The sequence below is a fragment of the Amborella trichopoda genome, chromosome 3 (assembly GCF_054954075.1).
Source record: "Amborella trichopoda isolate Santa Cruz 75 chromosome 3, AtrichopodaSantaCruz75HAP2 v2.0, whole genome shotgun sequence".
Lineage (NCBI taxonomy): Eukaryota > Viridiplantae > Streptophyta > Magnoliopsida > Amborellales > Amborellaceae > Amborella > Amborella trichopoda.
This window is the reverse complement of record NC_142338.1, coordinates 11,634,105-11,660,131: the sequence shown is the minus strand read 5'-3', so window position 1 is coordinate 11,660,131 and position 26,027 is coordinate 11,634,105. Positions and strand designations below refer to the sequence as shown.

Below are 26,027 nucleotides of genomic sequence, written 5' to 3'. Positions count from 1 at the left end.
ATGATAGACACCCTATCTGAAAAGTATAAGACTACTTCTGAGACCCATGTACAATTGTTATTAGAAAAATACAATTTTTGCAGAATGAAAGAAACAGACTCAGTGACCGAGCTTGTCTATAAAATGACAATGCTCACAAAGGACCTTGCTGCAGGTGGGAATCCAGTCCCTAATCACGTACAAGTATCCATTGTCCTTAACAGTCTCCCTCTATCTTGGGAGTCTATTGTAATTACATTGAACCATTCTGCACAAGGGATAACTATGGTAAATCTTCCCATGCATCTTAGTATTGAAGCTGAGAGAAGAATGAGGAAGAAGTCAAATGAGCTCCACTTTGCCCAAAGTTCATCTTCTTAGATCCTCAAGAAACCTTTCAATTATCAGAAAAATAATAGGTATAAGGGAATGAGGAAAATTTTTAAAAATCAAAAGAATAATGTTGAGAAGATCTGTTTTTATTGTATGGAAATTGGGCACATAAAGTTTAATTGTCCTAAGCTGAAAAATAAAAATAGGAACCAAAATAACAACCCTGTTTGAAATAATCAAAACAAGAGAAATGACTTGATCTACGTAGTCCTAGAATCAATAGTTGCCGATCATGACCTGAGAAATTGGTGGGTCGACTCAGCTTCCACTCGACATGTCTCGAGGACTAAGGATGAATTTATAGAATTGAAAGAGATTGCAACCGGTAACCAAAGGATTTATATGGGAAATGACACCTACTGCAATGTACTAGGCATTGGTACTTTTCAGTTATGTTTACCAGTATGAACAAATCTCTTATTGACTGATACATTATATGCGCCCAATATGAGACGCAATTTGATTTTTTTCCCAAGGCTAGATGACAAGGGTTATGAAATAAGGTTCAAGTCTGGTCGGGTTGCCATTGGGAAGCCTTCTAGAGCTTTGATGTACGATATTAAAGTTGACAATTTGTACCATGAAAGTTTATCATTTTCTGGTTATATTGATGCTTTTTTTTATGCTTTTATGTGTATGGATGACCCATATTTATGACACTTAAGATTATGACATATAAATAAAGACAAAATGAATCAAATGGTTAAAGAGGCTTGCTCCCCAATTTAGGAGAAATTGTGTTCAAAACATGCGAGCTATGTATTTTTGGTAAATTAACTAAAAAGCTTTTCCCTAAGGGAAAATGTCTAGTGAACTACTTAGTATTATTCACTCTGATATATGTGGCCCATTAAATGTGAAAAACACGTAGAGGTATGAAATATTTCATAACATTTATAAATAATTATTCACGTGATGGATATGTATATCTAATTAATAAGAAATCAGATGCATTAGAAACATTTAAAGAATATAAAGCTGAGGTAGAAAATCAGTTAGGTAGACATATTGAATTCTTCGAACAGATAGGGGAGGTGAGTATTGCTCCGCCTTCTTTTCTGAATTTTGTAAGGAGCATGGTATAATTCACCAAACAATTATGCCATCTATACCACAACAAAATGGTGTAGCTGAAAGGAGAAATATAACTCTAATAGACATGGTTAGGTCCATGATGAGCCATTCAAATTTATCACCTCATTTTTGTGGCGAGGCTCTCAACACTGCAATATATATTATTAATCGTGTTCTAACTAAATCTATAGACTTGACCCCATATGAATTATGGACAGGTAGGAAACCTGGCTTTACTATCTTGAAAGTTTGGGGTTATTGGACACAAGTTCTTATACCACCACAAACTAGAGATAAATTACAAAGTACAACTATAACATGCTCGTTTATAGACTATTCAGAAAGTTCTAAAGGTATAGATTCTATAACCATGATACTAGATCATTAGTAGAGAGTCGTGATGCTCATTTCTTAAAAAATATAGATGATGAAAATATTTTAAATAAGTCTATTGACTTAAATGAAATTGATAAAGATAAGGGTATGTAAGACCTTGTTTCTTATACTCCCTATGCATTTGATAAGAATGATTCAATTGAATCAAGTATACCAGATAGGCTTAAAAGAACTAGAGCCCCACCTACGACTTTAGAAGAATTTTATGTATTTATGAATAAAGATAATTACTCTTCAATGAGTGAGGATACAATAAATAAACCTCGTAGCTACATTGAAGCTATTAACTCACATGACTCAGCTGAGCAGACTCAAGCCATAGATGATGAACTTGATTCTATTAAAAGAAATCAAGTCTGGGAGTTGGTTGACCTCTCTAAAGGTAGAAAACCCATCGGTTCCAAATGGGTCCTAAAGAAAAAGCTTAATACAAATAGATCCATTGAAAAATATAAAGCTAGGGTGGTTGCTAAAGGATTTACCCAAAGGGAGGGTATAGATTATGTAGAAACTTATTCTCCAGTAGTAAAATTTTCATCTATTAGAATCATCCTTGCATTAGTTGCATATTATGATCTAGAATTATTTCATATAAATGTCAAAAAAACTTTCTTAAATGGAGAATTAAAAGAAGATATATACATGAAACAACCAGAAGGATATGTAATTAAATGCCAAGAAGACAAAGTATATAAACTTAAGAAATCTTTATATGGTCTAAAACAATCTTCTAGGCAATGATTCTTTACTTTTCATAATGCAATTACTGAAATTGGTTATATAGTCAATAGGTTAGACCATTGTGTATATGTCTGGAATAGTGTGAACAATTTTGTTATATTGTCACTATATGTGGATGATATTTTGATAGCTGGTCATGATATTGGCATGATTAACCATACCAAACCATGGTTAAGTTCCCATTTTGAGATGAAAGATATGGGAGAAGCCTCATATGTATTGGGCATTAAGATAACAAGAGATAGAAGTTCAAGACTTCTATGTTTATCTCAAGAAAATTATTTAGAAAGTATTTTAAAGAGATTTAAAATGGAAAATTGTAAGCCCATAGATACACTTGTTTGTAAAAAATTATCAAAAAAAATGTGTCCATTAAATGATAGTGACAAAGCTGAAATAGAAAGAATTCCATATGCTCAAGCTGTAGGATGCATAAATTATGCCATGTTGTGTACATGACCTGATTTGAGTCATGCATATGGTCTTGTAAGTAGATTTCAGAGTAATCTTGGGATAACTCATTGGCAAGCTATAACAAGGATACTCAGATATATTCAGAAAACTAAAAACAAGTTGTGCTTCCAAGTTGACAACTTAGACGTTACTGGGTACTCTGATGCAGATTTTGCAGGAAACCCAGATGATATAAAATCAACCTTAGGAATTGTATTCTTCTTTGGAGGTGGATGTGTTTCTTGGTCTAGTAAGAAACAAGGTTGTATAGCTCAGTATACTATGGAAGCCGAGTATATTGCTTGTAGCATTGCTACAACTTATGCCATCTTGGATTAAACTCTTCATAAATGATTTGAAGCTGGATATAGCAGACAGACCTGTTAAATTTTTTTTGTGATAATCAGTCTACTATTTCATCAATTAGAAATGGAGCTTATAGTTCCAAAGGTAACCACATTGAATTTGATTATCATTATATTTATGATATTATTGGAAAGAATGAAATAACTGTAAGTTATTTGCCATCTTCAGATATGATTGCAGACCCTTTAACAAAGGGATTGAGTGCAGAAATATTATCAAAGCATGTAGCTTTGATGAGACTTAGAAATATTTAAGTCAGGAACTTCCAAATGAGATTATTTTTTATGTCTTGGTCATGAGAGGAAAACTCGCATTAGCGTAAAAAAACATGACATGACTTTGGATAGTTTTTGTTATGAGATGTATAACCGCACTTGCGTGAAAGCCTCATGACAAAAATATGCACATAAATATTAAATTCATTAAGTGGTAAAGACTTTATGATAGTTCAATATATCTGGCCCTTATAACAAAGTAGGAGATGTTGGTACGTGTGTGGTCATGGGGCCTTTAAACGTGCAATATTTCTCTCTTTTATAATTTAATGTTTATTACTAAAAAAAAGAGGCTTCTTAGAGAGAGAAAGTGTTGCTATCTAATAGTGAGAAAGTAACCACCCACTTACCATGATTACAGGGCCACGTTTTCTCAAAGATTTCAGGAGGAATCCGAACGTTGGAGAACGACCTTCTCCATCCCACTTTAAAAAGGGTTTCATGGCCATGGAGAGGGACACATAAATTTACAGACAGTTCTGGTAAAAGCTTGATCTTTGCAATCGATAGTCTCAAGACACTACCCCTAATCCTAGGAGTGGGTCCATCTCTTCCCTCAAGTTTTTCAACATGATCGTCTTTCTTTGTTACTTTCTCTCTCTTCATACTAAGATGACCCTATAACCTCTCATCCCATCTCTACCATTATCTCTCTCCTTACCCCAACAAGACTCTCCCGCTCCCTCTCTCTTTGCATATTCTAGCAATTTCGAGCAAGCTTCTGACAATTATACACAAGGTTTCGAAGATGCTGGTGAGCGCAATCAAATAACTCAGCCTTTCGACAATGACGATATCCAAGATTATCAAGATTCCGACAACCATGTTCAAAATTTTAGTAATAACCACTAATGTATCCTTTGCAACAAGAGTTCGCGTTTGGACAGGCCCTTGGGAGGCACATGACTTCCCACAGGAAAGATCTTCAAAAATGAATTCAAAGGAAAAGAAGAGATAACAATGGAAATAAATTTTATGAATACAAGGTTTGTCGGTCACGCTTTAAGCCTTTCCACGCATTGGATGGTCATGTGGGAGGTTACACATCATTGTCCGATGCTGAAGTTTCCTCATCAAATAACTTTCTTGCCTTTCTTTAGATGATGAAGAAGCCGCTTCATATTTCTTGTTTTCTTACATGTTATTGTTATTGTTTTATTTATTATATTATTTGTTTTTTTATTTTATCTTTCTTGGAGTTTAGGATGTTCTGCTAGGTTTATTTATTTATTTATTTTAATGATGAAATTAGAAAAAAAATCAGTTTGAATTTTTTTTTGGGATTGTGTACCTAATGTTGAAAGTAGTTTATATTAATCTTCTTGATTATTCTTTTTGAAACCCTATAAAACTAACGAAAACAAGAAAATTAAATGAAAAGGAAATGGATATAAATGAAAAAGAAATGGATCATTTTCACAAAGAAAATGCACAAATTCAAGAAGAAATCAAAAGTGAAAAAGAAATGGATCATTTTCACAAAGGAAATACACAAATTCAAAAAGAAATCACAAGAAGTGGTATCATACAAAGAAGACCACAAAAAAGATGCATGTAATGGGTTGATTATTCTCATACCTACGGTTAGTTATTTTGAGATGAATTTTTGATGTAGTTTGCGTCTTTCAATATTTATATATTATATATTAAGCGAGAGGACTACCCTGCTTATTCTTTCTCCAGGTGCGCCACGATATTAATAAGGGAATATATCTCCATACCCCCATTTTTTAGTTTTATATGTCAATAGACCCAAGGTTTCATAACATATATTAAATTATAAAAATTCTAAGATTTATATCTTTTAATCCCTTAAGCTAACTTTATCCTCTACAAACCTATATTCTTTGCCTTAAACAAATATAAAAAAAGGCATATCATTTTTAAACACCATCTTCTCTCTCTTCACGTGATTTTCCAGTAAATCTCTCTCTACCTATTTTCCCACTCTTTCCCCGTGTTCTCACTCTCTCTCCCCCATTAGAGAGAGAAAGATGGTGAATGTTAGAGAGAGAAATTTGGAGGGCATATATCACGTAAAGAGATGAAGGGTTTAGAATAAGCATGTCATTTTCATATTTGTTAGGGCTAAAAAAATAGTTAAAAGTGGCTAAAGTTAGTCAAGGGGTTAGGAGATATATTTTGAATTTTTGGGTTTATTGAGATATGAAAACAAAAAATATGGGGTACAAGGATATTTCCCTCACATTTTTCTCATATCCATACATGTCGTGAACTCTCTCTCCTCCACATCTTTTACATGCCCATACATGTCATCTCATGCCAATCCCTCTTCTCTTTCATCACATTCTTTCCCTTCCTTTAATCATCCATCTTCTCTCTTTATTTTCTAATAACTCCAAGCCCCTGTATTTCTTTCTATTCTTACCTCCCCCATATTAATCTCTCTCTTCTTTCCCCCCAAGTTAATCTCTCTCTCGTTTCTCCTCTCCCCATATTAACTATCTCTCTTTTAAATTTTTTAATTTACTCTTTTCTCCATCTCCCTCCTACATTTACTCTTTCTCTTCCTCTTACATGCGTAAAAAGCCATAAATATAGGTAACTCTTTCTTAATGTAGACATAAATACAGGTAACTCTTTTTTTAGCGTAATATTTTTTTGTAACTCTCTTCCTCCTACATGCATAAAAAGACATAAATATAAGTAACTCTTTTTTTAGTTTTTATGTAACTTATTTTTTAATATGATATCTCTATCTCTCTCTTTCTATTTAATTAACTCTCTTTACCTCCTACTTTTCTCTCCCCTCTATTTAATTTAGTGTCTACCTCTCAATTCTCTCCCGCACACCCATGTCTCTCCTACTATCTAACGAACCATTCATGTATCTACCTTCCACGTTTCTCTCCCCCTCCCACATTTCTCTCTCTCTCTCAATCTGTCCCTTCTTAAAGCTCTCTTTAGGAACAACATCTCCTATTATATCTCACTTAAAAGGGTAAAACCCTCATGTGCCAACCCAAAAGCTTGTTACACCGAAACTTATGAGGAAGCTCTCTCTCTATGGACTATCTTAGCACTCTCTCTAGACCTTTTTTGTTAGAAATATATTTCTAAATGAAAGATAGAAGATATATTATCCGTCTCTATCTATATATATAGAGTATATTTTTCAAGTTATAATGTAGTTTTTTAATTACAACAAATAAGTGGGTTGAGCTTACTCACCCTCTATATATCTTTCTAATGTAATAATAACAATAATAACAATAATACTAATAACAATAATAACAATAATAATAATAACAACAACAACAATAATAATAATAATAATAATAACAACAACAGCAACAATTTTGGTCTCTCTATTGAGAAGTAGAAAATTACTTATTTTTTATTTTTGGTTCTTATGTTAATTGATGCATTGATTTATTTTTATCTCAATTTTTTCCTTTATATGTATTTTAAATTTTTATGACTATTTGAATATTAAATTTCTTTTGTAGCTATATTTCAAGCAAAAAAATATGTGATGAAGTATATATAAAATTTAATTCTTTTCTTGGGATATACTTGATTAATTTTTATTTTCTAATTATGAATTTTGACACATCTCCTCTAGCTTTCTCTCACTATTTTTCATTTGCACTATATCAATTTTTATTCCTCTATTTAAAATAGTATTTAAAATTTGATCTTTTCCCTATAATCGTAGTTTATCACAAATAGTATGCCTATATTATTTATTTATTGCATGGTTTTTAAAAAATCATAATTATTTCATGAAGTTATTCAATAGTGAGGAAAAATTCAATGATCTCTAAGACCATGTTTTATTGAAAATATTTTTCAATGATAAAAAAAAAAAAAAAAGAAAAGAAAAGAAGAAAATAAGATAGAGAGAGGCACGTCATATAGCCTTAACTTTTCAATGAAAAGGGAGAAACAAAATAAAAAATGAAAAACAAGAACGAAGAAAGAATACGGAAAGTTTAGTTTGATTTATATTTTGGGTGCGGTTTGAATATAGCCCAGGCTCTAAACAATCAAATTAAAGCCTACTTTCAAATAGTATTGAGAAATGTAATTTCAATATTGAAAGTCTTTGTGATAGTCTTAAAATAAATTTTTATTTTTATTTATAAAGTTTAAAGCTTCAAAAATAGTGTAGATCGACAGATCTATGAAAACATGAAAATCTTGAAAATTGACGTTCCAAAAATGTGTTACAAAATATACTATTTCTAAAACTTGAAATCCCTTTTTTTTTTTTTTCCTTAATGTTTAGGCATCTTGATGTCAAGATAATCAATTTGAGGACATTTGGACATCAAAACAACTTCCTCTAGTGAAAGTTTTGTGATAGGCTCCAATTTGATTGTTTAGAGCCTCGGTTCTATATAAACTTTTCCCCTTAAATTTTTACCATGGTACTTCAAGTTTTACTACCATTGTATTATGGGCGATGATAAAAAAGAGTGGGACCTAAAAAAAACAAAACATGCCCCTCGTTGGTTCATCACCCACCATCAAACATTTGAACGATGATAAGTACGATTTACAATGATGTACTATCATATCTCACAACGGATAAATAAAATTTAAAGAAAAACGTTTCACGCTGGCTGGACCGCATTTTTACAATATGCGGTCGAGAGGTATAAAGCGTCCATCTTAAAAATGGATGCAAATAGGTGGTCCATCTAAAAACAAGTGTAACTAGTGGTCCAAATATTTTCTTAATTTAATTAATATTTCTAGTTTTCAATTTTTGTTTTTCATATTCATGATCTCCATGTTAAAGATTATATATTCTCTAAAAATTAAGATCAAATTATATTTAAAAAATATATTTACTGCCAAACCCGTATTTTCCAATATGCGGACTGGCCGGCATAGAAACTGTCTTTCAAATCCAAACCTTTAGGAGTCTTTAGATTAGTCTCTTGGTTGAGTGTGGATCAATTCTGAATTTAGTATCCGAAGAAGGCACCTAGTTATGATTTCGCCCTAGGGAGCAAATGTACATTTTGCTTCCCCGCTAGAGCACACAATCATTTACGAAATATTATAAATCCATGTGGTAAATGATAAATATTGAATCAATATTAATCCTTCTCCTTTAATACTCATAGGATCACGAGAACTTGGTGCTATTGTACATTTGCTCCAATTGAAGAATACACTTTTTTCAGAAACTTTATTATTCCCCGGTTTATTTTATATTAAAAAATATTTAATAATAATCCCACTTATGTCAATACTAATTATCTTTTAAAACTAATAAGAGTTTTAGGCATGCCCCCACCCCCACGCCTACCCCCAATGCTCTTGGTAATAACATTTTTTATTTATACATCCACCTCTAAACAAAAAAAAAAAAAGATCCTCTTGATAATAACATTTTTTATTTATACATCCGCCTCTAAACCAAAAAAAAAAAAAGATAGCTTTTTTGGATTGAAATACCTTCATTTTAATCGATGTTCTCCATTCTCTCTCTAAGCGAGTTCGACACAAAATCATAGGTTCGGCACAACTTGAATATAGAAGCCGGTCCAATACAGAATGTGGCAAACCAACAAAATTTGAATATAAGCTGGTCCAACACAAAATGCAGCAGATCGACAAAATTTCAGTATAAACCGGTCCAACACATTTTGTGTCAGTCCGGTAGAATTTGAATATCAAAAGTCGGTTTGGCACATTTTATGTTAGTCCGACACCTTGTATTGGGCTGACAAATTTTGTGCCGAACTGGAATAAGCCGATTCGACATATTTTTATCTTGGACTGGCACATGTTGGTAATCACATTTTTGAAACAATTGGATGTGAAATTGAGTGGCTGCATTTATTTCATTGACCACGCTCAAAGTTTTAAAAAATTTTCTCGAACTTTATGACACATCCAGAAAAAACAAAGATGTGATATTATTACAAGTTCTATTTTTGAAAAATATTATTCCTATTTTAGTCCGATTCAAAAGTACTACCCAAAAAATGAAAAGATTATATTTGGGATTCCGAGAGTCCTTAACTTTCAAGCCGCTTAAAATATATATTTGAATAGTCAGAAAGTCTAAATTTAGAACCACCTTAAACTAAAAAAGATTGTACATCTGGGTTAAGTTTGAAAATCTAACTTTGTAATGCTTAAAACATATAAAAAAGAGCCAAATGTTTGGTAGCTTTTGAACCGTCCGAATTCATTAGTTTCTTTTGTGCATTTTGACTGTTGAAAGTCAAAGTTGGGCTTTCAAACCGCCAAATATATTTTCATACATTTTTTTATTTTTAGTTATTTATTTATTTATTTTTTTGTGTGTTGCTGTTCGAAACAATGGAAGAAATATGAAAAAAAAAAAAAAAAAACTTTTTCAAAAAAATAGGACGGCAATGTAATATTACCAATAACATAAACCATATGATAATACCACATCTTTTTTTCCGGTCCTCACACATATTTCTTGTTTTGTTTTCATTTTTTGGGCTGGCTGTTGAGCTGAACAGGCTATATCATCAAAAATTTGAGGTCGTGGGAGTACATATTGCTCAAAAAAAAAAAGAAAAAGAAAGGAAAAAGATAATAAAGTGTTCAATGCGGGCATAAATTATTGAGGTTCATAAATCGATTTCATCAACATGAGCAATGCTACATTCTTCATCAGAAAATGACAAAATCGAGTGGATGGATAAGAGGAGGAACACTGTTCCAGTCATAGCTTACTTCGTTGAATAGCAAGCTATTTCTTAATTTGATCTCTCAAAACTCTTCTCATCAATTTGTTAGAAGCAGTTCGAGGGAATTTCGGAACGACTTTAACAAAACTCACCTATATACAAAAGGGGTTGAACTCAATTTGCATGCTATAAACAGTCACAAATTTAATGTTAACAGTTTTTTTTTTTTTTTTTTTTTAAGAGCCACAAATTTTCTATGAAAAATTAGATTAGGCCCACCATTCATGTAAGATGCCTTTGCAAACCATGTTAAGGAGGTTAAATAAGGAATTCGAAAGGGAGAAGTAATAACAGTTGTGTACCTTAAACAAAGGATTGAGGTTTCTATGGATGGCCCTTGAAAAGTTTTCTTTCAACACCTCGACATCTTCACTTCTTCCTTTCTTCAGAACAGCGAATATAACTAGCTGTTCGGGTCCCCCAGCTGAAAAACTTATCGCCGCAGTCTCCAATACATTGTCATCAGCTCCCTCACATGCACGCTCAATCTCAACTGAACTAGTCTAGATACACAGACAGAAGACCAACCATCATAGTAATTTAAACACATCATGTCTCCATGGAAGTGCATTCATATGGAAAGAGAGGAAGAAGTATGCGTACCTTTATGCCACCAAGATTCATAGTATCATCAGCTCTACCCTGCACTATGTAATACCCCCCAACAGTACTTTTTATTATATCTCCATGCCTCCTAAGTTGCTGGAAATGAATATCATATAGTTGAGTGAGTTATGTGCAGCTTCCTATGGCCATTATAAATGGATGGATATGCTCAAATGTTTTTGAGAGAGAGAGGGAGGAAGGGAGGGCTTTGATTCCATAATCCTACTTCATAAAGTCTTTTACAATATGGCCACCTAGATACAACAAAAATTTAATGCACAAGAACATGGAAAAGGCAAGAGAGCAAACAATTCTGCAAAAGAGATCAAACGAGGATATTGAGAATATGATATAAAGATAGGTAAAGATTGGGAGTAGTTGGAAGCGTACTGGATCGTAGGACCATTTATGCTTTGATTTCCAGAAACTTATAGGACAATAAATTACTCCCATAGGTAAAATATAATCCTCAATTAATGGAGATGAAAATATTTGGAATATGACGCCAAAGTAAGTGAGAGAATATGACCCTGCTTTTGAATTTGCCCTCTTGGCGTAGTAGCTAAGACGTAATGGACACATCATCATTATTATCCAAGTCTTATCCCAATGATTCAGCTACGTGTTTAGGATTCATGATAAGATGTGACAAATTTTATGTTGGCTGCCAACCCAACGCAACCCACTTCCTTTAACTGGGCCTCAAACGATTTAAAGGAAAGTTTATGGTCCTCACCCATATTAGGCATTATGCTTTTGCTCCAGCTCATTATAAAATACAGTCCTACATGATTTTGCATAGTTACACCCACTTCATCTCAAACATACATAATAACTCTTTTAGCTAGTGTCAAATCGTTGGTTTTATGTAATTCAGTAAACAGTTTGCAAACCTTGGCACAGTAAGGCGTGTTTAATAAGTAGAAGAAGTGGTTGTCATAGGCGCCTCTTCCATCTGCTTTAGAAGCAGTGCTTCTATAGGGTAGCATGGAAATTGTGGCTTCCCATTTAAGCCCATTTCTGCAGGTTCCAAAACAGCATTTCCCATTAACAAACATAGGAAATGCTACAGTAGCATAAAGCTACTGCTCCCATTTATCAAACGGTTTAAAGGAAAGTTTATGGTCCTCACCCTTATTATGCATTACGCTTTTGCTCCAGCCCCATATAAAATAGAGTCCTACTTGATTTTGCATAGTTACACCCACTTCATCTCAAACATACATAATAACTCTTTTTGCTCAAGTTGAATCGTTGGTTTTATGTAATTCAGTAAACAGTCAGCAAACCTCGGCACATTAAGGTGTGTTTATTAAGTAGAAGACGTGGTTGCCATAGGCGTCTCTTCCATCTGCTTTAGAAGAAGTGCTTTTATGGGATAGCATGGAAATTGTGGCTTTCCATTTACCCATTTCTGCGGCTTCTAAAACAGCAATTCCCAGTAACAAACACAGGAAATGCTACAGTAACTGAAAGCCGCTGCTCCAATTTATCAAACGGTTTAAAGGAAAGTTTATGGTCCTCACCCTTATTATGCATTATGCTTTTGCTCCAGCCCCTTATAAAATAGAGTCCTACTTGATTTTGCATAGTTACACCCACTTCATCTCAAACATACACAATAACACTTTTTGCTCAAGCTGAATCGTTGGTTTTATGTAATTCAGTAAACAGTCTGCAAACCTCGGCACATTAAGCCGTGTTTGATAAGTAGAAGAAGAGGTTGTCATAGGTGCCTCTTCCATCTGCTTTAGAAGCAGTGCTTCTATGGGGTAGCAAGGAAATTGTGGCTTCCCATTTAACCCCATTTATGCGGCTTCCGAAATAGCATTTCCCATTAACAAACCCAAAAAATGCAACAGTAGCTGAAAGCCGCTGCTCCCAATTATCAAACGGTTTAAAGGAAAGTTTATGGCCCTCACCCTTATTATGCATTATGCTTTTGCTCCAGCCCCTTATAAAACCTACTTGATTTTGCATAGTTACACCCACTTCATCTCAAACATACATAATAACTTTTTTTGCTCAAGTTGAATCGTTGGTTTTATGTAATTCAGTAAACAGTCCGCAAACCTCAGCACATTAAGGCGCGTTTAATAAGTAGAAGAAGTGGTTGCCATAGGCGCCTCTTCCATCTGCTTTAGAACCAGTGCTTTTATGAGGTAGCATGGAAATTGTAGCATCCCATTTAAGCTCATTTCTACGGCTTCGAAAACAGCATTTCCCATTAACAAACATATAAAATGCTACAGTAACTGAAAGCCGCTGTTCCCATTTATCAAACGGTTTAAAGAAAGTTTATGGTCCTCACCCTTATTATGCATTACGCTTTTGCTCCAGCTCCTTATAAAATAGAGTCCTACTTGATTTTACATAGTTACACCCACTTCATCTCAAACATACGTAATAACTCTTTTTGCTCAACTTGAATCGTTGGTTTTATGTAATTCAGTAAACAGTCTGCAAACCTCGGCACATTAAGGCGTGCTTAATAAGTAGAAGAAGTGGTTGTCATAGGCGCCTCTTCCATCTGCTTTAGAAGTAATGCTTCTATGGGGTAGCATGGAAATTGTGGCTTCCCACTTAAGCACATTTCTGTGACTTCCAAAACAACAATTCCCAATAACAAACACAGGAAATGCTCCAGTAGCTGAAAGCTGCTGCTCCCATTTATCAAACGGTTTAAAGGAAAGTTTATGGTCCTCGCCCTTATTATGCATTATGCTTTTGCTCCAGCCCCTATAAAATAGAGTCATACTTGATTTTGCATAGTTACACCCACTTTATCTCAAACATACATAATAACTCCTTTTGCTCAAGTTGAATCGTTGGTTTTATGTAATTCAGTAAACAATCTGCAAACCTCGGCACATTAAGGTGTGTTTCATAAGTAGAAGAAGTGGTTGTCATAAGCGCCTCTTCCATCTGCTACAGTAGCGATGCTTTTATGGAGTAGCATGGAAATTGTGGCTTCCCATTAAAGCTCATTTCCGCAGCTTCCAAAACAACATTTTCCATTAACAAACACAGGAAATGCTACAGTAGCTGAAAGCTGCTGTGCCCATTTATCAAACGGTTTAAAGGAAAGTTTATGGTCCTCACCCTTATTATGCATTATGCTTTTGCTCCAGCCCCTTATAAAATAGAGTCCTACTTGATTTTACATAGTTACACCCACTTCATCTCAAACATACATAATAACTCTTTGTGCTCAAGTTGAATCGTTGGTTTTATGTAATTCAGTAAACAGTCTGCAAACCTCGACACATTAAGGCGTGTTTCATAAGTAGAAGAAGTGGTTGTCATAGGCGCCTCTTCCATCTGCTATAGTAGCAGTGCTTCCATAGGGTAGCATGGAAATTGTGGCTTCCCATTTAAGCTCATTTCTGCGGCTTCCAAAACAACATTTCCCATTAACAAACACAGGAAATGATACAGTAGCTGAAAGCTGCTGCGCCCATTTATCAAATGGTTTAAAGGAAAGTTTATGGTCCTCACCCTTATTAAGCATTATGCTTTCGCTCCAGCCCTTTATAAAATAGAGTCCTACTTGATTTTGCATAGGTACACCCACATCATCTCAAACGTACATAATAACCCTTTTTGCTCAAGTTGAATCGTTGGTTTTATGTAATTCAGTAAACAGTCTGCAAACCTCGGCACATTCAGGCGTGTTTAATAAGTAGAAGAAGTGGTTGCCATAGGCGCCTCTTCCATCTGCTTTAGTAGCAGTGCTTTTATGGAGTAGCATGGAAATCGTGGCTTCCCATTTAAGCCCATTTCTGCGGCTTCCAAAACAACATTTTGCATTAACAAACAATGGAAATGCTACAGTAACTGAAAGCCGCTACTCCCTTTTATTAAACGGTTAAAGGAAAGTTTATGGTCCTCACCCTTATTATGCATTATGCTTTTGCTCCAGCCCCTTATAAAATAGAGTCCTACTTGATTTTGCATAGTTTCACCCACTTCATCTCAAACATACATAATAACTCTTTTTGCTCAAGTTGAATCGTTGGTTTTATGTAATTCAGTAAACAGCTTGCAAACCTCGGCACATTAAGGCGTGTTTATAAGGTAGAAGACGTGTTTGCCATAAGCGTCTTTTCCATCTGCTTTAGAAGCAGTGCTTTTATGGGGTAGCATGGAAATTGTGGCTTCTCATTTAAGCCCATTTCTGCGGCTTCTAAAACAACATTTCCGTTTAACAAACACAGGAAATGCTACAGTAACTGAAAGCCGCTGCTCCCATTTATCAAACGGTTTAAAGGAATGTTTATGGTCCTCACCCTTATTATGCATTATGCTTATGCTCCAGCCTCTTATAAAATAGTCCTACTTGATTTTGCAAAGTTACACCTACTTCATCTCAAACATACATAATAACTCCTTTTGTTCAAGTTGAATCGTTGGTTTTATGTAATTCAGTAAACAGTCTGCAAACCTCAGCACACTAAGGCACGTTTAATAAGTAGAAGAAGTGGTTGCCATAGGCGCCTCTTCCATCTGCTTTAGAAGCAGTGCTTTTATGGGGTAGCATGGAAATTGTAGCTTCCCATTTAAGCCCATTTTTGCGGCTTCGAAAACAGCATTTCCCATTAACAAACATAGGAAATGCTACAGTAACTGAAAGCTGCTGCTCCCATTTATCAAACAGTTTAAAGGAAAGTTTATGATGCTCACCCTTATCATGCATTATGCTTTTGCTCTAGCTCCTTATAAAATAGAATCCTACTTGATTTTGCATAGTTATACCCACTTCATCTCAAACATACGTAATAACTCTTTTTGCTGAACTTGAATCGTTGGTTTTATGTAATTCAGTAAACAGTCTGCAAACCTCGACACATTAAGGCGTATTTAATAAATAGAAGAAGTGGTTATCATAGGCGCCTCTTCCATCTGCTTTAGAAGCAATGCTTCTATGGGGTAGCATAGAAATTGTGGCTTCCCATTTAAGCACATTTCCGCGGCTTCCAAAACAACATTTCCCATTAACAAACACAGGAAATGCTACAGTAGATGAAAGCTGCTGCTCCCATTTATCAAACGGTTTAAAGGAAAGTTTATGGTCCTCACCCTTATTATGCATTATGCTTTTGCTCCAGCCCCTTATAAAATAGAGTCCTACTTGATTTTGCATAGTTATACCCACTTTATCTCAAACATACATACTAACTCTTTTTGCTCAAGTTGAATCGTTGGTTTTATGTAATTCAGTAAACAGTCTGCAAACCTCGACACATTAAGGCGTGTTTCTTAAGTAGAAGAAGTGGTTGTCATAGGTGCCTCTTCCATCTGCTTTAATAGCAGTGCTTCTATGGGGAGCATGGAAATTGTGGCTTCCCATGTAAGCTTATTTCCGCGGCTTTCAAAACAGCATTTCCCATTAACAAACACAGGAAATGCTACAGTAGCTGAAAGCCGCTGCTCCCATTTATCAAATGGTTTAAAGGAAAGTTTATGGTCCTCACCCTTATTATGCATTATGCTTTTGCTCCAGTCCCTTATAAAATAGAGTCCTACTTGATTTTGCATAGTTACACCTACTTCATCTCAAACATACATAATAACTCTTTTTGTTCAAGTTGAATCGTTGGTTTTATGTAATTCAATAAACAGCCTGCAAACCTCGGCACATTAAGGCGTGTTTAATAAGTAGAAGAAGTGGTTGCCATAGGCGCCTCTTCCATCTGCTTTAGAAGCAGTGCTTTTATGGGGTAGCATGGAAATTGTGGCTTCCCATTTAAGCCCATTTCTGCGGCTTCCAAAACAACATTTTCCATTAACAAACTCAGGAAATGCTACAGTAACTGAAAGCCGCTGCTCCCATTTATCAAACGGTTTAAAGAAAGTTTATGGTCCTCACCCTTATTATGCATTATGCTTTTGCTCCAGCTCCTTATAAATAAGAGTCCTACTTGATTTTGCATAGTTACACCCACTTCATCTCAAACATACATAATAACTTTTTTTGCTCAAGTTGAATCGTTGGTTTTATGTAATTCAGTAAACAATCTGCAAACCTCGACACATTAAGGTGTGTTTGATAAGTAGAAGAAGTGGTTGCCATAGGCCCCTCTTCCATCTGCTTTAGAAGCAGTGCTTCTATGGGGTAGCATGGAAATTGTGGCTTCCCATTTAAGCTCAGTTCTGCGGCTTCCGAAACAACATTTACCATTAACAAACACATGAAATGCTACAGTAACTGAAAGCCGCTGCTCCCCTTTATCAAACACAGCATCAACTATTTATTCGCATAAAAAACATGGGCAGTGGCTAATCATTAATCTTTACTAGCATATTAAGTCATTTTACATATTCAATTTAAAGTGAATCTAGTTCCATAAGGGCGTATTTTAGTAACATACTTTATTTCCAGTTGTAGCAAGATGGTTTATTTCCAATGGTAGCAAGATGGTCCTATTGCCAACCACCATACTGTCTTATTTTTCTCCAAATTCTCGTTCAAGGCTTGGAATGGTTACATCAGATGTGAATATGCTTAGAACTTTATCCGATCTCATAACCTTGAAACACACTCTCAGTTAGCCTCTTCTGATCATTCTTTGGTGACATTGATCTCAAGTTTGGTCTTGCAAGTGAATGTGATGCGTAATCGAAGAAACAAAGCAGGGGTTGGTGGGTGATTTTAGACCACAAATGGATATATCACTATTTTCAAAATTGAAATCTAAGATAATCTACCAGAAAAACAAAAAATTAGCACAGCCATTGAGAAAGAAAAAACCAATTATAAGTTCCAAATTCCCTGTAGGGAAAACATAACTAAAAATTCGGCAGACGTTCTTCTAGAAAGAGATCATTATCAAAGGAATCTTAATGAAATGATTCTCTTCACTAAAGCCAAAACAAAGACCTTCCATTTAAAATGCATAATATCATGAGTTCATAACAGGCAAGACTTCTGGGTCAGAACCAAAAATTTCCCTTAGTTTGCAACTAATAGTAGCATCATACCCTTACATACTAAAAGACACTGCAATGACCATACATCTCACTACAAGGCACACAAGCGACACTATGTTACCTTTCAATGAGACTAGTATCTATTGTCGTTTTCTTGTTGTGAAGTTTCAGTGTAGCAATTACCTGTGTCCTATATCTGATGCATGTACTCCAGTAATACAAGGTACTACTAGAGAGATTTAATATTTTGGCTGTGTTTCATATAATTTTGGATGACTTATGGGAGCTTCCAACTTGCAAGTTTGAAATAGCTCATAATTGCAACAGCTCCACTTCCCATTCATACACTTTCCCCTATGATCTTGTATTTTATGATTGTACATCCATATGGTCTATTTAAATTAAGGAACTGAACAAGTTGATGTTGGATCTTCAGAACTGTTTTGGCCTTGCTTGGCAACCTAATTTTCTCATCTTATTCTATTTTTGATATTCCTTTTGTACAACTCAAAGGGGCACATAGCTTTTGTAATTCTCATTCTTCTCTATGTAAATCGGATAGGGGACCACTTCCCCACAGATTTGGCCCGCAATAATAAAAAATAAAAAGAAAAAAAAAGAAAAACAGAAAGGATATACAAAAGGTATCTGCAGGAAAATTGATGTCATATTTTCCACCATTTAATCTATTGACCTCTTGCTTGACAATGATTGTCTTAATTTACATTTACTAGAATCAAGCATCATGTTGGTTTTGGAAATACTAGACCTTGCATAGGTTATGAAAATTAAAATTTAAGCAATACGCACTGATCATCTTCAATTTCAATTCCAACTTGGACTTCACTCATAAGGAATTTTCATAGGCATTCCAAATCAGAAAGTTAAGCCAATGATTGAAAGTTGCATACTGAATTGGCTTCTTTAAATCATTTTTGTTCTGGATTTGGATGGAAACAGAACATAGTTGCATACTGAATTGGCTTCTTTAAATCAGTTTTGTTCTGGATTGGACAGAAACAGAACATAGACCTATGAACTTTATCTTTTACAGGACTTGCCTAAATTTAACAGTAGAAGATAATATTCACAATCCTTGGTTTCATGGTTCGGATTCCCATGATTTTTTCTAGAAGAAAACAAGGGAAAAACTTGAGTTAAACATCTTGACGTCAACAATATAAGACTAATAAGAGAACAGAGACATCCATACCATTCCTTTATAAAATGGCATTCCTTTGAAGTAAACATCCTCATGATCAGCATTGAGCAACCTATCAGTAGCTCTCATGTACACAGGATTTAAGCCCACTTCACCCTCACATAGTTGATCACCTGGCTGTCAGTTCAGAGGAAAAGGAATCAAGGAAGTGTGCTTGAGAAGAGATAACAAAGATACACAAATGAAAACCATCTAACCAGTTCTCGAAATATTAAATTATTACATAAGGAATCCCATGCTCATCAAGGATGACAAACCCTGTGGAAATTGATGGAGTGCTAAAGGTTGCCAAAGCTTGCAGTTGCAGAATGCTCCCTTGAATGTAAGAAGAAGCAAGTTCAGTTCCTCCACAGCATTCAATAATAGGTCTGTAACAAGCTCGAGATGATAACCATAGATCATCATCAACATTAGAGGCTTCTCCAGTAGAAGCAAATGCCCTACAAAATAAAGTTCATTAATTTTTATCAAGATTGCTCATCCAATTGTCTCTGAAGACTAGTCCCGACATGAACCATACAATTCAGGCTTACTTTATCTTTGTCCAGTCAAGGCCTTCTGTGTACTGAGTATTCTTCCAGGCTTTCACTAATCTTGGCACAGTACCGAGTTTAGTGACACGCGCATCCTAATAATATTTAAGGTGAAAAAGCACCCTGAATAATTGCTTAAGTATAGAAAAAAGTAAGGTTTTCAAGATATAAAAGGTCAAACAAGAACTGCTCATGCTAAATGCTACCTGAATAAATTTGCAAAAGCCAAAACCAAGAGGGGATCCATTGTAGAGGGCAAGGGTGGCACCATTTAGAAAGCATGAGTATAATAGTATCGGACCCATAACCCATCCCAAATTTGTTGGCCAGCAAAAGATGTCCCCTGATTGGATATCAATATGCGCCCATGAATCAGCTGCACATCTAATAGGAGAGAGCTGTGTCCATGGAATAGCCTTTGGCTCCCCTTTACAAGGCAAAGTCGATCACACAAACTGAAATTGATCAAAATGTATGAATTCTAGAAGTAGTAAATGGATATTTGTTACCAGTGGTTCCCGATGAGAAAAGAATATTTGTCACGGACTCAGGGGAACTATAAACTGGAGAATAATAATCTGGCCTGCCAAGATAAGAAGTTTATATCAGTTAGTTTAGCAAAGAGCTTGAACTACAGGTGGGATTTTAGGACAACATCTAAAGGGGTTAAAGAAAAAGCAATATTTTTGGGCTAGATATGTCGATTGAAAGAGAACTTTCAGTCATTGCATATGAGGTAAGAAGATGAGTTTTGTTGATGAGTCTTCAATAAAATATCAGCACCTGCACAGCTACCTCACATAGATGACATACCTTGGATAGTGATAGGCAAGAGAGAGAAATTCATGCCATGTCATATCTTGCTTCCTCAGCTTAATATGAAAAAGCAAAGTCAAGAGGGTTAAATGCCTGATTAAGTTACATAGCAACAGACTGATTTAAATTGTCAAATTTGCCCATATGGTGCATCGAATGCAGTTAAACCTTTATAAAATTGCTCCAATCACATGTCTTCTCAAACTACGATGTTCTAAATTCCTTAAGGGATGTCACTAGTGGAGATTGTTTTGATATATTCAATATACAGCCAGTCCGTAAACACTATTACAAGAAAAAGCACTATAACATTTGAAAAATATTTTTGCTTCTATGAGGTGCTTTACCTATATAAGGGCAATTTCCTTTGTCCCCTCAAGATATAGTCCTGAAAAGCACACGAACAAAATGACAAGGTTGCATTATTCATGACAATCAATGTTAATGCACTTGAAACAAAAAATATTCAGAATTTCAAGACTCTAAAGAAAGTGAAAATACAAAATTTCTAAATTCTTGAAATTATTTCCAAGCAAAAGCAAGCAACGGATACATGAGAGGACACAATTATGTAAAGGGTGTTAAGCATATAGTCTTTGATTTCGTGGGTCTCATTAATATCTATGCAATATAACCAAAGAACATGGTTCACAATGAGATATGTTATGCTATCAGATCGTCATATTGGCATTGACTCATCTTGTTATCTCTGGTATAAGAGATATATTTATGAGTCGGATCATTTCTATGATGCAATATTCATCTTCAAACTCTAGGTACAAGACTTCTATGCTCAGGAGATTTCTAAATGGTTAGTGTAGAAATCTCTACAAGTGCTACACAATCTGTACGATTTGGAAATAGGAATCCATGAGAATAAATCTTGTTAGTTGCATAATTTCCATTCGTCTGGTTGACAATGATCAAGACTGTGCCATGCAATTATATTTAGCACTCAAACCCATCAAAGCCCTTGTTGCCTTTGAATTGAAAAGATTATCTAAGGTTAATATTATATAATAGTGAGATTTTTTTATAGAAAATTTTCCTTGTGCTCATGCTAGAAATCTACAGATACATGCATGAGAAAGTCTACGTGGACTCCCTAGAATCTATTCTGGATGAGCAACATAATCAAAAAAATGGAAGACTCCAAGTAATGTTCAAAAAAAAAGAAAAAGAAAATGGAAGACTCCAAGTAATCAAAGATTTCTTTTATGGAAAAAGTTTATATAAGGTTGAGGCTCTAAACAATCAAACTAAGGCGTACCCCAAAAATTCACAAGAAGTTGTTTCAATGTCGAAAAACCCTTAAATCTGATCATCTCGAGCTTTAGATACATGGACATACAAAAAAATGAACTTTGGGTCTTGGAAATAGTGCATCTTGTAATGCATTATCTAGACTGTTGATTGTCAATATTTTCAAGTGTTCATAGATCTATTTGATGTACGCTATTTATTAATCTTTAGATTTTATGATTAGAGATGAAAATCAATTTTCAGGCCATCATAAAGATTTATGATATTAAAACGGCATCTTTCGACACTATTTGAAGTTGTGCCTTACTTTGATTGTTTAGGGCCTCAGCTTTATACAAACCACACCCTTCTTTTATTTGTAAGTAGTGAATAATTTCTTAATTACCAACCACGTGTAAACAATAATTAGAAAAATCATATTGCTTATAATTTTTTTGTGGTATAGCTAGAGATAAAGCAGCCACAGTGGAATAGTGAACATCAATAGAGTTAGAAGATTACATGCTTGAACCGTAATAAGTATGATCAAGATGGTGTTTTCTGTTCCATTACTTAAAAAACCCCATTAGAAAAAGAATACCTGTGTGAAGATGCCCTTTGCTTTAGACACATGCAGGCGTGTTGCAATTTCCTTTGCTGCAAAACTGTCTGCAATGGACACAACAACAAATCCCGCTAGAACAATTGCAAGGTATATGACAACTGCATTTACTGTCATTGGCATGTCTATGGCAATTGCATCACCCTTGGAGAATATGGCATCGAGTGAATTTGCCACACTCCTGTAGAACAAAAGACAAGCATCTAAAGGTGCACTTAATCATGTGGAAATTCAGAGTTGTAATAAAGCAGGGACGCTTTTAAAATGCATTTCAACTTATATACCTGTATAAAAGCAAATTTCATATCCCACAGTCCAAACTTACATTGCTTGACCTCGCAGTTCTCTCAAAGTCATATGATTAATGGGGAAGTCATCACGACCCTCGTCTCTCCATACAACAGCTACATTATCATCATGCTTGTTCAGATTTTCCATGGGCAAGAGACAGCACTCAGAAATATTCAGGAGAGAACCTTGCAACCAAATGCCCCTGTGCCTTGAGCTGTCTCCAGTATTGAGAATACGCTCTGGACCTCTATGAAATGTGAGTGAAAGTTCTCTTAAAACAATGGACCAATAAATCTGCAGTCAAACATTTAACAAAATAAATAATCATCAATAGAAAAAACAACTCACGGAAGATACCTTTATTAGATAGATGATATCTACTACTATTATTAAAGTAAAAACCCTAACGTAACTGCCTTTTGGCTCAATGAACACAAGAAATCTGTACACAAAATGACTAAATGGATTGTTTCTTTACCTCTGGATGAAGGACTGAGAACTGATGAAACTTGTCATAACTTGTAATGGGATCACAATATGAGTGTCCTAGAAGTTTTGGCCCATAAGTATCCATTATCCGCCCCAAGTTTGTCATTTTGGCAGATGACCTGTAAGCTTGATCAATTGGTGCATGCAAGGACAATTACAGGAGAATATTCAGAAGTTCATTATAATGCACAAATTAGTTCCATTATAATTCCAGGATTGTCTTAATGTCCGCTATTGACTGGTAGAATGGACAGGGAGATGCAAAAGTTGCCCTCCAGGATTAATGCCCATCCAGGATTGTTTGGGAGTATCAGAACTATTCTAAGCTTCAAAAATTTCCAGTGTATCTATTGGTAGAACATAAACATAAACATTAGGTCTTTGTTGGCACATTGTTATACTAGAATTAGGTCCTAGTAACTGTTTCTGTGCATGCTATAGCATCCAAGAGTAGCCATGGTTGCAACTAATTCAGAAATTTCAAAGGAAGTGGGTGATTATATTTTATACAGTCCAGCTGTCTACAAACTAAAATATAAAACAAATTAATGGTGCTTTGTACTCATGCATAGTAAAGCAGTCTAAACCACAGAGAACTCCAACAGAAAGTGAACAATTAAAGTTGTTCTATATAGAGCTGGGTTCAACTTCTCCAATGGCTATTCCATGGAATAAAGAGGATAACATGGCCATGTTAATAAATTTGAAATTCTGAATTTTGAGTCATGAATCAAGTAATCACCCTTTTCCTAAATCTTGTCCAGATTCCATAATAGTTCACTGTGCTATTGTGTGCATTACTCTGCCCAACAGATTTTGTCCAGCCCTTCATTGGGCTCTTATCATCTCAGGTAATATACGATGCAACATTTTGTTACATCAATTATTTGTAGGTAACTATAGACACATTACAATGTAACATTTTGTTACATCAATTATTTGTTGGTAACTATAGACACATTCTTTTGAAAATTCCAAATCATATTGGTTTATAACAATTGTAACCTAATGCATTTGCCAAAATCACAATTTTCCCAGCAATCTCTGTTGGTATTTGTTGTGAGAAATTATATATTTTTTTCCTTAACAGAGTTAATTGGCAATTTAAAAGCTCAGGTCATCTGCAGAGTCACAGGTGGTATTGGTCACCTTGCTGATGTCACCACTAGAGGAGGCTGCAATTACAGATCAATGGCAGACAACAAGGAGATGGTGGGGGGACAAAAGCTATGAGGAAGTTAATGGTAAGAAGCCAATTGTCATTGAGGTAAGTTCTGAAAAATCAAGGTGGATGACCACATGTTAACTCAATCATGCATAAGTGCATTTTATATTCAAATAAGAAATTTTGACTGGAAGCATATGCAAACAGTGCTGGATAAGGGTCTCTTCGGCATCTTGCAGAATCCTTCATAAACTGATTAATAATCATCCACCTGTTGCTTAAGTCCTAATACAAGGGAAAGGCATAGAGTTCTGACACTATAGCCAAACAAGTTCATCTAGTTTGGTTTCACAACCTAGGTATTAGTCCCGAGGTCAGGTTCCCATATTTGGAAGATAAGGCCAGAGAAATTACTAACTGCTCTAACTTTAAAGGAGACAGCACTGCTAATTGACAGTCATGTAACGAATTACAAGGCTATGAACCAGCTCTGAGCACTCATCAAACAAGGGCGCTCGTGGCAGGGGATGTATAGAATAGTAAACATGCTGTTGATACTATGGCACAATTCAACTAATCTCACCAGTTAATAATACAAAACATTTCACCCATATTTATCATTATCTAAACCCATCAAGACCTTAAAGCAGGGATGCATGGAAAACAGGCTATTTGTGCATCATTACAAATGCACCATTCAAATCTCTCCACAATTCAATAAAAGAACACATTCAGAGTAAAACTCAGTTTCTCGCTGCCTATCAACATGGGTTTCCAAAATCTGATAAAACTACAATATGAAGAGTAGAAGAGCAACAATTGCATACTAAATTCTCTGATCTTAAGCTAATTGTTCAAAACAATTCATACAAAATGTGACATATTTATATTATATCTCGTAGACCATATTATTTTTGGGAATAAATTCAAAGTTAAACATTGAGTTCCAAATGAAAAGTTTGGTAAATCCCAAATACTTGATGCAGTTCATAAAAATGAGAGAGAAAGAGAGAGAAGTATTTACAGTGCGGGGAACCAATAAGGCGGAGATCCTCGAGTCGAAGAATTTCAGTTCCTGTAAACAGAGTAGTAGAGCAACTGATGAAGTTGGTGGGGGTGAGAGGGGCAGAGGAGACGAGTAGAAACCTTCCTCCACACCTCTGTCTCACTGCCCCCAGCTTCTGCGATGGCATCTTTCAATCCCTCATAAAAGGAAAGAGCCTCTGCAACAGGAAGCCCCGTTCCTACAATATCGTTGAACCCAACTTCTCCAATGCATTTCCCACCTCCTTTTTCATCCATTTCATTACCATCCATTTCTCTCTAACTTTTCTGGATGAGCAACTCGATATACAGGTGAGGTTGCCGAGAACCGAGTATGTTTCTCTCTCTAGAACCGAGCTCAACGCTTTAACGAAGTTGATAAATTTGTTGACAAGAGAGACAAGATCCGGTTGAGGGGGCCGGTATGAAAAACAGATGCACGTCACGTGAAAGTGACAGTGGTGGTAGGTTGCTACCTCGTCCTTTATTTTATTTTTTAACAATAATATTTCGTTTTATTATTATGATCTTAAGTTTATAAATGCTATAGCACTGACAACGAATCACTAGAAATCAAAGTCTAAACAACAGATTGGCTACGTGGATCGGTCATATAAAAAACGGTGTATCGGAGAATCAAGCGGTATATCGGCGTATTTTTAGTTTTATAAAACATTAGAAGT

At 35.1% G+C, this 26,027-nt stretch overlaps 1 pseudogene across 1 annotated transcript; it reads right to left on the bottom strand.

Annotated features, from left to right (window-relative positions):
* Positions 1-10,235: 10,235 nt before the first annotated feature.
* LOC18428871 (putative CoA ligase CCL12) lies at positions 10,236-25,723 on the bottom strand (annotated as a pseudogene). The gene is made up of 14 exons (XR_016053039.1): positions 25,325-25,723; positions 23,125-23,254; positions 22,681-22,940; positions 22,335-22,536; positions 20,839-20,879; positions 20,489-20,608; positions 20,185-20,258; positions 19,882-20,102; positions 19,676-19,770; positions 19,366-19,582; positions 19,134-19,259; positions 10,988-11,086; positions 10,687-10,887; positions 10,236-10,476 (listed from the first exon to the last, which is right to left on the bottom strand). The product of XR_016053039.1 is annotated as a putative CoA ligase CCL12 (transcript).
* Between the last annotated feature and the right edge of the window lie 304 nt (positions 25,724-26,027).